At 41.1% G+C, this 12,981-nt stretch overlaps 1 pseudogene; it reads right to left on the reverse strand.

Moving 5' to 3' along the window:
- Window positions 1-3,162: 3,162 nt before the first annotated feature.
- LOC126095395 (myogenesis-regulating glycosidase-like) overlaps window positions 3,163-12,981 on the reverse strand; it is a 54,813-nt pseudogene continuing 44,994 nt past the window's right edge.

A 12,981-nucleotide genomic window follows, 5' to 3' on the forward strand; every position in this document is an offset into this window, starting at 1 on the left:
GGCAGTTTGTGATCGTACATCTAGAAGAACAAACATTCAAGTACCACCTCCTCTACAACCTTTCAGGACGATAATTTTCCCCATTACATGTGTTGTATTATGACCCGTTCATTACGAGTGCTGTTTTTTTTTCTTTTTTCAAGACAATTTCGATGCGTTATTAGGATGCATTTTCCATCAGTTTTTATAGCGTGTATTGGCCTCTATTAAATGTGCAGCGGGGTGATTGTTATGCAGCCGCCTGTAACGAACTCTGACATCAGAGATAGATACAGTCCTCAGCTGTATGCTTATAGGTAATACACTTATTAAATTCCTCTCTCGTCGAACATATTTCTTGCCAAAAAGAGTAGAGGTAGTACCTTACATGCAAGCCTTTTTCCCACAGGCTTGTAGGTGAGGGCTAGAGTCTGAGTGCGTCTGCCACTAGTTCCAAGTGGTATTATGAATTTTTTTTCCCAGTGGTATAACACCAGTTGTATGGCATCGTCAGTTTTTCAGCTGTATTACCATTTTAGTCAGTCTTTTTGTAGCGCTATGCATACAGTTGTGTAATTATGGCCCATCTTTATGATTAATTAACTAATTAGGACCGATCACTACTTCAGTTCCCTAACCAAAAGGAAGAAAGTATACTAACCTAAAATTCCTGTTTCGCATCTCTGCAGTTTCCATGTGTTAGGAGGTGCATTTGGGCTTTCCGTCCAGAAGGACCAGTGTTCAAGTGCCGGCAGTGACACCACCATTTTTAATTTCTTCCTAGTTCCAAGCGCCTATGGTGGTATAATTGTATTAGGATGTGCACTTGGGGTTTCTGTGTAGTAGTACCAGGGTTCAAGACGGGGAAAGGGAACTGCCATTTTATATTTCTAGCCAGTTTCTGTGATAGGGCATGGGGTGGGACGTGATAACAGCCCTGGGACAACGAAATTCCCACCAAAATTCGAAATTCCCAACAAAACTCGAAATTTCCGCAAAAATTCGAAATTCCCATCAAAATTAGAAATTCCTGCCATTAGGGTAGGTGAGGGAGGGTGAAGTGGTTGTCTGGGGAGAGGGTGTGGGGATCCACGTGCAGGCTGAGGGATAGACATGATGTCATCCAGGAGTGTGTGGGCGTGGAGGGGGGGGGGGGGGGTGCTGTTGGCGGAAAATTAACTGATTCAGTTAATTAATTTGCATATCAATTTCAGATTTATTTGATATCAAAATTGCATCAGCACCCCCCATCTCCCTACTACTTATTTCTTACGGCTTATAAGTCAATTGGAAGTCAATAATTCTGTTTAAGGACATTATCACTGAATAAAGTTGACAGTCAACTTATGTAGGTGCATAGTGAAATTTTTTCTGACAACTATATGAAACAAGCTGGGGAGTTGATATGACATTGTGTGAAAGTTGGAAAAGAAAATAAACATTAAAGTATAAGGGGTAAAATTTTTTTTTTGAAAACACATTTTCACTATTTACAATGCTTGTTGAAGTATAATAGGTAAACAAAATTTATTGAAAACGTATTCTAACTATTTACAACTTTTAGAAACAAAGTTTTTCAATTCGTTATCTGGGGTATACATGAAAAAATTTTTGGATTTCGTACTCGAGGGCAAGCTATTTATACCTGACCATGAGAGGAGGAGAAGTCTTTGAGAATGACGCTGCAATATTTTAAATTTTGTCCTTGTGCTTTGTTAATTGTAAAACTGTAGGCTAATTTGATTGGAAATTGAAGTATTTATATTGGAATGGCAGTTCGGTGTAGGTCATTGGTATTTTGGGGATAAATGGTAGGTGTCTTTTGTACTGTCCAGTGATACGTTCGGTTACGATGATGTTATTCGATAGCTACTTTCCGATCAATCTTGTTCCATTACATAGTTTTGGTGAGTTCAGAGTTCTGAGTACTACGATTGTAGATCCACTTTTAAGTCGAAGGCGCTGAAATGGCATTTCTGGTAGTTGCAAAGAGTTTAAAAATTCTGTAGGGAAGTTCACACCTTCTTCAACGTTTACCATAATGTCGATCGATTTGTATATTCTGTCTTCACGGGAAATTCCCTTTTGAATATTAAAGTTGATATCGTCGACAATTTTATTTTTAGTTGCCAAAATTGCTGTTTCAAATAGCCAGCCCGGACTGGTATAGTTGTGAACAATTTTCGGATAAATTTGGTCGATAAGCTCGTTTCCAACAGTGGCTACGTTTCACAAATCACTGTTGAGTTTAACGACGCCGACCATCTGGTCAGTAGGAAACGTGACTTTGTCTATTTGTAAAAGTTGTTGAGCTAAATGTGCTGTTGTTTCGTCTTTCGCTTTTGTTAGTCGCCACATTTGTGTGTGGGGACAGACATGTGACTTTTTTAAGCTTGTGTTGCTCCAGTCTGCTGGTGTTGACTTGGGGATAGTTGGAAGTGTATGTCGAAAACCCCTTGAGAGTATAAGTAGAGATTTACATACCCCTACGAAAGGGAGGTCCCACCAACGGCGAATTTCAGATCATACCATAAAGGCTTCCAATGGTCCACAGTGTTCCGTAACATTCACAACACTAGAAAGTGTTCTGCAATGTTCTACAATGATCTGGGATGTTCCGGGATCTTCCCGATCATTGTGGAATCATTCCGAAGGCTCCAGACTATTCTCTAACGTTCTATAACATCCCGGATCATTGTGAAACGCTCTCTAAAATTCTGGAATGTTGTGGAATGCTCTCAAATACCCTCGAATGTTCTGGAATGTTCTCTAACACTCTATAATGTTCTAGAAACTTCTAAAGAGGGAAACTTCCCAGCCCTTATATCTTCAAACGCAAACCCTTAAGGTTAAAACGGAAACCATCTTCAAGATTAGGGGACAGAAGTATACCACAAAATATAAGTCCCTTGATCGACCGGAACTCGTTTCGGAGTTTTAGCGGCACGCACATTGTACACTTCCTTTTGTGATGTATACTGATTGCTCCACATGAGATCGAACTGAGAAATGTTGCAGAATGAAACAATCGATCCTGCGATGAGCGTCTGGAAATCAAAATGTATTGATGAATAAATTCTCAACAAGTAAGTTGGTGAATAAATTCACAACAATATTGCCAGATTGCGTAATAAGACTTTATTTCAGATCCCAAAGGCAGTTTACAATTATGAACTGTAATGCCTAAGAACTAGAGATACTCGAGAAGTATAGCAGGGCGCTGAGCGGAGCCGAGTAGTTGGTGAGCCAGACGGGTCCGTCTATTATGGGGTGTTCCGCGTCAACCTCGTCCGTCCAGCTGGCCGTCGGCAGGTAGATGTCGCGGCTGATGGCGCCTTCTTCCAGCACCGGCACCACCAACAGGTCCTCTCCCAGCAGGAACTGTGTACGGAAAACACGTACATTCACAACTGTCTGCGTAGTCTCATATCTTTGGTAACAAAAGTACTAGCCGGCCGAAGTGGCCGTGCGGTTAACGGCGCTGCAGCCTGGAACCGCAAGACCGCTACGGTCGCAGGTTCGAATCCTGCCTCGGGCATGGATGTTTGTGATGTCCTTAGGTTAGTTAGGTTTAACTAGTTCTAAGTTCTAGGGGACTAATGACCTCAGCAGTTAAGTCCCATAGTGCTCAGAGCCATTTGAACCATTTGAACAAAAGTACTGACTCTTAATGACGTCACAATGAATTCTCTTTGCCCTGAACACTTACGTGGCCATCAGCAATTCTGGCCTAGTCACCGTTTTCCATTACATGCTAGTGTGTTACTTTGGTTCTAACTCATTTCAGCTGTTAGAGGTTATCTTCGAGCTTCCAGTCCGTGTCATATCTTTGCAATTACCGTTTCAACAGTACACGTCTACGAAATTGGCTTAGTATCCCAATTAAAAATAAGTGAGTGAATAATATTGAATCTCGATATAATCCTACATACAGCTTGCAACCGAATTCAAACAAGGCCGTTACTGTGTAAGTACTCGTAAACGACAGGAGGACAAAATGGAACAATGGTCAATGAAGGTGAACTTATGATAAACGAGTATCGACCAAAATATTTGCAAGGATGCTATTCTTTCATGTGATATAATTGCCCCAGACACATAAAACGAATCTACCCATAATCAGTAGTTGATGTTGATTTCATTTTAATTGTACTGACAATATCTTAACTAGTTTGTTACCGATAGGAGCTGATTCTGTGGTTCATACTGCTGTTCGTCATAGCCATCGTTCCCGTTGTGCAAACTGCTTAAGGCCCAGTTCCTTGGTAAGGTTTTATTTACTTCACTAACCGTTATTTTATAGTAAGTAAATTGGGCCTGTCACTCTCAGTGTACATATCGGCTATTCACTCCACAAAAGTAAGCAACTCTACAACCGCACTGATACGATACTATAACGCTTTTAGTTTTAATAGGTTCCTCTTGTAGTGTTCAGTGCTCTACGTTTAACAGATCTATGAAGGTGAGATAGACCTCACTGACATGATACTAAATCCGTTTCGTACTGCACCTAAACTTAAAAAAAATGGTTCAAATGGCTCTGAGCACTATGGGACTTAACATCTGTGGTCATCAGTCCCCTAGAACTTAGAACCACTTAAACCTAACTAACCTAAGAACAACACACACATCCATGCCCGAGGCAAGATTCGAACCTGGGACCGTAGCAGTCGCGCGGTTCCGGACTGAGCGCCTACAACCGCTAGACCACCGCGGTCGGCAACTAAACTTCAAAACTTCGTAGCTGATACGTAGCGCCGATGACGCCAGTCGCTTCTCTGTATTCATTTAAGATCTCTGCAGTCGACTCTGCTGTCGCGTGGCAGCGGTTTTCCTCTTTGGTCGCTTCTCGACTGTTTAAGCGCACGACACTGTGGGGAGAGGGCTGGTTTTAGTCGTTTGGTTGGCGCTCCGGTGTGCAGTCTGGTTGCGCATGGTCTGCCTGTTTCTGTCACGTGGGCAGTGGGGCTGCGAACGGAGACGTGCGTGCGGTCGGCGAGTGCGTACTGCGTCTAGTGAGAGGGCAAGAATCTCGTCTGTGGTGGTGGCTCTGGAATATATCAGTGTGCAACCGGATACGCTACTGAATCAAACGGTGGGAGTATTTAGGTTCTTAAAGTCCTACTGTATATATGCATATTGAATTTCATGCTGTTTGCAGTTAACGGCGCTCCCAGTGTTTGGGCATCATGTTATCTGTTTCGTACTGACCACTGGAGCACAACTTATTGAACATTCGTGACCTGTGTGATTGATTTTTGCTTGTTTTGGACGCACTTGAGATACGGGCAAGGGGTGTTTATCTAAGCGCATGTCTGTGCACTCCGAAATAACCACAGGTTCGATTTTCTGGTTGTGTGCTGGTAAAGAAGCAGGTGCTTAATGATGAAAAATTGATTGTGTGCAATAAATATATATATATATATATATATATATATATATATATATATAATGGGCTATGGGGTTATGTTATGAGTTAAGTTACGAGAGCGTGATTTGACTCTGTAACTAGCTTCTTGTACATTTGAGTATATTATCACTTCCTGCTCTGGCAGTAACAAGCATGTCTTTACATATTATAAACGACAAGTTAGTGCAGATATTTAAAGTGGTTAATTCTGAATGTGGCTTGTGTGTGTGTGTGTGTGTGTGCGTGTGTGTGTGTGTGTGTGTGTGTGTGTGTGTGTGTGTGTGTGTGTGTGGACATCAGCGCTCTGTGGACAAATTTAGTAAAATGGAAGCATACACGCAAAGAAAGCGGGGGAAAATGCAGAATACTGTATAAGAAAATAAAACGTAAGGAAACCGTGAAAAGAGCGTCAAGGATGCCACAGGAAATTGTCACTGGCTGGCCATTGACGTAAAATATGGGCGAACCAGTCATCTTGCGAGCAAATTGAGACTCTCTCCCTAAAATCTTGGTAAAAACGTTGGACGAGTCACCGAACTTTAAAACTTTAACCACATTTGTTTCAATATTTCCTAAAAGAGACGGCAGATCCACCGGCAAGTCAGTCGCGGCCCGCTGATCAGAAAATAAAACGCAATCCAATAAAACGTGGCGCACAGTGACCCGGACGCCACAAGTAGCACACATTGGAGGGTCCTCTCGCCGGAGCAGGAAGCCATGCGTCGTAGGGCTGTGGCCTATCCGAAGCCGAGTGAGGAGAACTTCGTCCCGTCTACGTAGCTGGAAAGAAATACACCACACACGCGTTGTGGGATTGACTAAACGGAGCTTATTGTCAGTCGGGTCTTTTGTGGCCTATTCCTATTTTGAAATGTTTCTAATATTTTAAGGATTGTGTTACTCTGGATACCGCCCAGTTGCTGTGTGGTTTTATGTTGTTGTTTCAGTGGTATAATCAGCGGTGTGCGTTGTCCGTTGTAGCTGGTCGTTTAACTGGGGGGGGGGGGGGGGGGGACGACACCTTAGTGGCGGCCAGTTTGAATTGTAAGCGATAGCGCGGTCGCTGTGTTTATCAATAGACTCCAGGTTTTCGGCGACTTTAAGATGAGTTTCTTATTATTTGTTCCTGGTGATGCCGAAGCGTCCGTCTTCCCTTCTTCATCGTTCCTTTCTGAGTCGTAGCTTCCGCGCGCCTCTGATGTGCCATTACTTCTTACTGAAATTTTGCAATACGTGAAAGATGCCATTCATTGTACTGGTTTTTTATACCTTATTCAGAAAGAGAAACTTTGAGTTGTTTCTGCTCATGTCTTAAAAGGTGTCCTGCTTCTGTGGATGTTTTCTCAGTAAATCATTTAAAGTTTGTATGGTTCTTAAGAGGCTTATAAAACTATTTATTGTTTGGGGTGGGCTTTGACGCCCGTAGACATTTTGTCTGTTTAGTAATGCTTCACATCCTAGGGCAATTATGTATATTATTCTGGGGTAACGGCAGTTTACCGTTGTCATGCAACTGTTCAATAAACTGTTGGAAATTGCAAACTGGATTTTGTGTTTTATTGGTAATTATTGCCTTGTCTTTATTGAGCTTAAATATCCTTGAGGGTGTATCCCACGCCTCAGTAACTGTATCCGTTAGAGAAAGAAAAAAAATCCTGTGTTGCGAAAATATGTGTAATGCATTTCTGTTTACCAGCTAAACAAAACTTTGTTCATGATTTTTGAAAGTAAGTCACTGGATTACGAGCATTCCATGGAGAACATGATACATTCTAAAAGCAGACGCCCGTATAATTTGGACAATGCTGAATAGAAAACAACATAGAAACGAACACTGTGTTCCCAATATCTTCCGAAATAGAGACGTATGAAGGTAACAGAATTTGTCATGTTATCAATTGAATGTGCATATGCTTAGTACAGATTACGCATACCATTTACCCAAGGGAAATGAGTGGCGGGTCTTCCTATTCATGCATGACGAAGGTAAATACGTGGAGCGACTCGCCGGTGTATTTAGTATTCCGTGCTGCCGTGGTACAAAAACTTTCTAATGCGAAGTATATAGACATGAGGTATGTAACCAGTCAGTGCAGCACAATTACAAGGACTTCCATTCGATACTACTAATAACAGTTTATCAACGAAGAATACTCGAAAGGACAGTGTTGCTAAGTGAACTAAGAATCTTCTTCGAGGTGCTGAACGCAGTGCAGCGAAAATCTGTAGTGCAATACCTGTATAAATAATTATACGTCAAGATTTACAACTGGAAAATATCCATAGGTTGCAACCTATGGCTGCACAGATTCGAGCAGCCCATAGTGGCTCGCTTTCTTGCTTTCCTTTTTTATATATTTTGTGACTAAAGCCCTTCTGGCCTGTTAATTATTCTATGTGTGACATGTAAGTACTGCGTCTCTCTTTCATTGTTAGTCAGTACTTTCACTTTTTATATAAAAAATGTCTTTTCTATAAATTTGTAACTATGTTATGGACCGTTTTAATTGTTTAATTCTGATGAAGGCACTCTTAGAAGTGTTAAAACCTGGTCAATAAGACTTCAATAATTGTTACCGAGGGCTTATTTGTTTCAATTCTATCGTAAAAAAGCTTTCAACATAACATTTGAAGATGGCTTTGATGTGGGACATACCAATCTTCTACATTTTGAGGAGTTTTCTGGAGTATATACGTCCCAATACATACGCATTATGCACAAAGTAGCAGAATTAATTAAGTTCATCGTAATGTCTGAATACAATGCCTATGATGTATAAGACAACACAGTTCGTTACTTCAGACATTCTTAGTCGGCCGCGGTGGCCGAGCGGTTCTAGGCGCTTCCTCCCGGAACCGCGCGACTGCTACGGTCGCAGGTTCGAATCCTGCCTAGGGCATGGATGTGTGTGATGTCCTTAGGTTAGTTAGGTTTAAGTAGTTCTAAGTTCTATGGGAATGATGACCTCAGATGTTAAGTATCATTGTGCTCAGAGCCAATCAGACATTCTTAGAATGGAGAAGATGGTGATTTGATCTGATTTTCATGAAACAGACACACTATAAACACACACTGCCTTATTTCATCGCTCATAGCCTTCTATATATACACCCTATAGTCAGTAGTATTATTCTACAAATTCCGAGAGCACCTTTATACATACTAGCATTAAACAGATATGAGATGTACACGTTCCAACGCTCAGAACTGCGCATTACTTACATACATACACATCCCATCAACCCCGAAAGAGCTAATAGCCGAGCCTAGTACAAGTGTCTTTTCCAGAGCATACTTAGTCACCTCAGTTTTTAGCACTAACCTTAAAGGAGATAGCTATTAACCACTCGCTGCGACTGAGGTTAACGAAGAGACCACTTGGTCACAACAGTTAGTAAGAATTGTAGGTCTCTGTGCTGAGAGATGGTCTATTATTGTTCAGTACTTTATCCTTCTTTAACAACAACAACTACATTTGTTGAAAATCAGCAACCAGTTGCAAAAAAGATTTGATTTATTTACCGGTTTCAGGCACCTAGTCTCGTTCTTCAGAAGACTGTACAGAAAAATTTACCACAAATAATTACAATTGAGAATATTGAGAATATTGAAATATAAGAAATAACAGCTTAAAAATTTAGGGAGAAAAAGAGAGCACATATTTTGAATTATCACAGTATTATTGGGCATCAAAAATAAACAGGTGTATGCAGTATGTTACGGTCGTAAGAAAAACAACTTTCACATTAGGTGCATATTAAGAATTGTTCCTCCACTTACTTCATTTACAGCTTCCAGTCCCATGATTCAGTCTGTATTTTGTTTTCGCCGACATGATACCTGTTACCACGTTACTGACCTCATGAAAAATGTTTAAGATGTGTTTCTAAACTTCGCACCCATAGAGCCTCATGTCATTTGTATTAACGTATTTTATTTATAATTAGGATTTTATTTATTAATAATACGTTTGTTATTCGCACTTACTTTTTCGTATGTGTTTAATGCCAACAACACTTGTGTAACTTTTTGTTTTATTAATTTAGCGCAATTTACCTTCCATCCGCACCGTGAGAGCAACATCAAGGTATGCATGACATTATTTGATTAGTTTCACTTCTGGCATGACGTCTGCACTGGTTGTTTCGCTTCATTATACCATATTTGTACATGCGCTATGATCCGCATTTCGGCACTTACGAGCTCTATCTGCTTTAATGCATTTTGTTATTCCATTACATTGTATTCTTGTATGTTCTTAGGAAAATAGTAATACACTACATACACGTGATTATTTTTAACGCTGATTGATAATGCGATATTTCTGGGTATGTACCATCCAGTTACATCAAATTTTTAATTTCTTTTCCTTAAATATTAATATTCTTATCTAGCTTGTATTTATTTGTGGTTTATTTTCCTGTAAACTCTTCTGAAAATGGGCTGTAAGTTCCTGAAATCGGTAAGGAAATAATATTTCTTTTGTGCAATTGGTTGCTGAATTTTTCAACAAACGTTATTGTTTGTGAGGCTTGCAAACGACCACAGTATTCAGATAAAAATTGATAAAAGGGAAGGAAATGCTTTGTTTGTTTTTCACAAGCATTTAATGAGTTTCTAGCCTCTAGCTTCATTTCACAAGACAAGATACACCTGTACTTTGTGCCAAATGGACTGACGAAGCAGTTTTGAGTAAGTATTCTTAAAGAAAAACCACAGTAATTGAGAAAAGTAAGCGTATCTTAATTTACTGTTTCTGGTACCATTACTATTTAATTAAGTTTTTTTATAGATATATTTGAGATAATATTGGAAAAACTCTGTGCGTTTTTGTGTCGTTTCCATGAAGTTTGTCCATATTCTCTTTACAAGGTACTTTCAAACAAATTAAAGAGGCATGGTAGCATGGTAGTTTACAGACGACACAGGAAGGACGCGGGGTGAGGAGGGGTAGCAGCAGGCTGCGGGCACACACACATACATACATACATACATACATACATACAAACACACACACATTCACATACCCTCACATACACACACACACACACACACACACACACACACACACACACACACACACGCATGCACAAGCACACGTGATGTCAGAGGGAAGCCTCGCCCTCCATACCTGAGTTTGTGCCGAGGACCGTGTCGTCGGTGGGGTCGACTAGAGATGGGGGATCCGCTCCTGAACTGATTCATAGAGTTGAATCTTTCAAAGGAGTGAACAATCAGTGATTTACATTTACATTTACATTTACATTTATACTCCGCAAGCCACCCAACGGTGTGTGGTGGAGGGCACTTTACGTGCCACTGTCATTATCTCCCTTTCCTGTTCCAGTCGCGTATGGTTCACGGGAAGAACGACTGTCTGAAAGCCTCTGTGCGCGCTCTAATCTCTCTAATTTTACATTCGTGATCTCCTCGGGAGGTATAAGTAGGGGGAAGCAATATATTCGATACCTCATCCAGAAACGCACCCTCTCGAAACCTGGCGAGCAAGCTACACCGCGATGCAGAGCGCCTCTCTTGCAGAGTCTGCCACTTGAGTTTGTTAAACATCTCCGTAACGCTATCACGGTTACCAAATAACCCTGTGACGAAACGCGCCGCTCTTCTTTGGATCTTCTCTATCTCCTCCGTCAACCCGATCTGGTACGGATCCCACACTGATGAGCAATACTCAAGTATAGGTCGAACGAGTGTTTTGTAAGCCACCTCCTTTGTTGATGGACTACATTTTCTAAGGACTCTCCCAATGAATCTCAACCTGGTACCCGCCTTACCAACAATTAATTTTATATGATCATTCCACTTCAAATCGTTCCGCACGCATACTCCCAGATATTTTACAGAAGTAACTGCTACCAGTGTTTGTTCCGCTATCATATAATCATACAATAAAGGATCCTTCTTTCTATGTATTCGCAATACATTACATTTGTCTATGTTAAGGGTCAGTTGCCACTCCCTGCACCAAGTGCCTATCCGCTGCAGATCTTCCTGCATTTCGCTACAATTTTCTAATGCTGCAACTTCTCTGTATACTACAGCATCATCCACGAAAAGCCGCATGGAACTTCCGACACTATCTACTAGGTCATTTATATATATTGTGAAAAGCAATGGTCCCATAACACTCCCCTGTGGCACGCCAGAGGTTACTTTAACGTCTGTAGATGTCTCTCCATTGAGAACAACATGCTGTGTTCTGTTTGCAACATGCTGTGTTGCAACATGCTGTGTTTGTTTGATTCAGAAAAAAAGAACGGTAGCTCCAAACGTTTCCCACAACAGAGAGAGACAGAGAGAGAGAGAGAGAGAGAGAGAGAGAGACGGAGCATATCAGCGGCACCTCTGCTGGTCAGAGCACTGTGCACGCCACACAACACAGCCGGCGCCGGCCTCTGCCCTGCTTCTACCTTGGCTGCCTGCATTGTGCAGTGCCCCATTGGATTTTGTGTTTCACATATGCCGTGCCATCTCTGTGCGTCCTCTGCCGCGTGCAGTGTCTGGCACAGCTTAACTTAGCATCGCACGCTGTCGGCGATCGTTTCAGTCGCACGTCCTGCCCTCTGGGCAGTTGATGTGAGCAACAGGACAGAGAGCCTCCTAGCAGAGAACATAAGAACTACTTGCAACAACCTGCTCGCAAGAGAACGGACGATTTGTCTCGGAGCGGGTGACTGGTGGCCGTTCACCGCTCCCCCCACCCTCGGAACTCGCCTGCTCAACGCTCACCCCACCGTTCTCGACTCTAGCCAGAGCCTTGATCAAAGCAACTCAGGTGTCACTCTGGTCTCTGCGGTCTTAGCTCATGCAGTAATACAGCTCGCGGCTCGACCTGCTCGACTCAGCGCCTCTGCATCGAAGTTCGTCTCTACTGGATATTGTTCTTCGTAGTAATACCGCTATGTATATTACTTTATTATGTTATGTATACATCATTTGTTTTTATTTTATTTTTATTTGTTTAAACTGATCAGATTAGGTTCCTGACGACTCCTCTTACTATAGGATTTTTATTATGGACACTCGAATTTACGCTTTAATTACGAGCGAACCGATAAACGTATCGCAAAATGTGATACACCAATATTTTCCTTGTTTTATTCTGCGTAAGGCTATATGCAACACTTTAGTCTTACAGTCAAATTTATATTTTTTTCTTATTCTGGTACGGATTTTGCGATTTTAGGCGTCTTCGGAAGGAAACGTTCACTTTAAAAATATATGGCTTGCGGTGTATTTGTACGAGGTTAATGAAATTTTAATACATTATAGCTAAATATATTTTTAATGTAAATCTCAAGTTACAAAATTTTCCGATCACCCAAAAAGCCACGATAGTGCAAAATAATTCAATAATCAAAAGCTTTGTCATATCGTGCAAATTTCAATAAACAATACAAAATTCTTACTCATTATCTGTGTTACTTCAAAATAGGATCAAATAAGATCAAAATACAGGTATAGTACTGGAATAAACCAAGTTTAAAGGGCAATGTGCCTTCCATTTATTTTCTATTGTGAATGAGTGGTGAGTCATGAAAAAGAGCTAGTTCATTTCAGGGAGTGAACAGTT

Source organism: Schistocerca cancellata, chromosome 8 (assembly GCF_023864275.1).
Source record: "Schistocerca cancellata isolate TAMUIC-IGC-003103 chromosome 8, iqSchCanc2.1, whole genome shotgun sequence".
NCBI classification, from domain to species: domain Eukaryota; kingdom Metazoa; phylum Arthropoda; class Insecta; order Orthoptera; family Acrididae; genus Schistocerca; species Schistocerca cancellata.